Raw genomic sequence first — 1623 nt, 5'->3', positions numbered from 1 at the left:
TTTGAAGGTTTGTCTTAATATATTACTGAGCTCATGCTACATGTGGAACTATCGAAAACCTCATACTTGAGCCGTACCCCGTTTCAGAACACATGCTTGTAGTGAACTCATAATTGGGGTCCACTTGCACTTCGGGTCAGTTCACTCAAGTTATTTTTTTTAATCTGTTATGGTGAGCGAAATCCAGGCACGGTCAAGCAAACAGAACAGGTGAATTCTACCTGTGATCTCTCCACACCTGGTTGTACCTGATAATAACTTATGCAATAACCAATTAAATAATTGAGATGTGAGTAAGTAGGACCTGACAAAGTGTTTATGGTTTTTATTCTCTTATCAATGGAAAGCAGTCAAGGATGTGATCGTATCTCTCTATTGTGGATGGATAACATGACTAATCCCTTCTTGAGAATTGGCAGACTTGATTCTGATGAACAGGAAAGACATTTTATGGAGAACTGGTAGTTAATAGGTGAATTTTTAATAATTGTTCCCCCTACTTATCTTTCTTGAAACACAGGACTCAGGCTTACAATCTACTGTACTGTTGATTTTCCACTGGAAAGACGGTTAAATGGTCACTAACATTTACACCAACTGTTAAAGGTTAATACCACATGCAAATATAAGAAAGTTCCAAAAGAATAATATTTTAACAAAAAACTCCAATTCCGTCTAAAAATCTCTGTTTCATCAGTCATTTAGAGGAATTTACTATGCCTTCTATAAAGGCATGTGTAAAGCCCTCTTTCCGTACGTTTTGTAGAAATTCCGCCCCACACAGCATGTTGGGCGTGATGTGGTGGCCGCCCCAGGCAGCGGTATTTGCTATAGTCCCTTCTGGAAAACTGACAGAGACCATGGGGGGGATTTACTAATTGTGGTGCAAGCACGTCTGTCAGCATCGGAGATCAGTCTCCGCAAAGCACAGCACGATGTATTTAAGTGGGGCAAGGCTGTTAGTAATTAATGGGTAGATGGAACTGATCAGTCGGGCGCCATAAAAATGCCGACATCAATGAGACGTGCGCCAAAATCTTTCATGGACTGCACCTTAATTTTGCTATCAGATCAATTTTTTCCTGTTCTATCGTGTGCCAAAAATTGCGCCTAAAAATGCAGACAAAATACACATAAATGTGGAGGATAATGTGGAAACGTTAGGCCACGCTAACTTGCGCCAAGACGGAGGAGTCGGGATAGTCAGAAACATCTGTTCTTTCTGGCGCAAACTCATTATAAATGATCCACAACAGTTCTGCGCCAAAAAAACATTAAAATCCCGGCATTTTTATGGCGCAGATGCAATAATACATGTGCTCCCATGACTGATATCTCTACACTGGTCAGACCAGGACGAGATTGGTCCCACATATACTAAAAGCCTCTTTTGAACAGAGTAGACAAAATATGGCTGCATATACAAAATTTTTTTTTGGTTTGCCATATGGTATTGATGCCAGGTTTGCCAGAATGTCTCCCATGGAAAACTATAATCTACAAATGAATAATATAAACCCTTGAGTTGTCGGGCTACACAAATTTAATACCAGATTAATAAAAAAAGTTCAGTTTAGCAGATGTTTAGCAGATGTCTTATTCTTTTTGGATATAGATTTCGTT

Source organism: Engystomops pustulosus, chromosome 2, assembly GCF_040894005.1.
Source record: "Engystomops pustulosus chromosome 2, aEngPut4.maternal, whole genome shotgun sequence".
Taxonomy (NCBI): domain Eukaryota; kingdom Metazoa; phylum Chordata; class Amphibia; order Anura; family Leptodactylidae; genus Engystomops; species Engystomops pustulosus.
The sequence above is the reverse complement of the archived record's forward strand: the minus strand, read 5'-3'. Positions refer to the sequence as shown.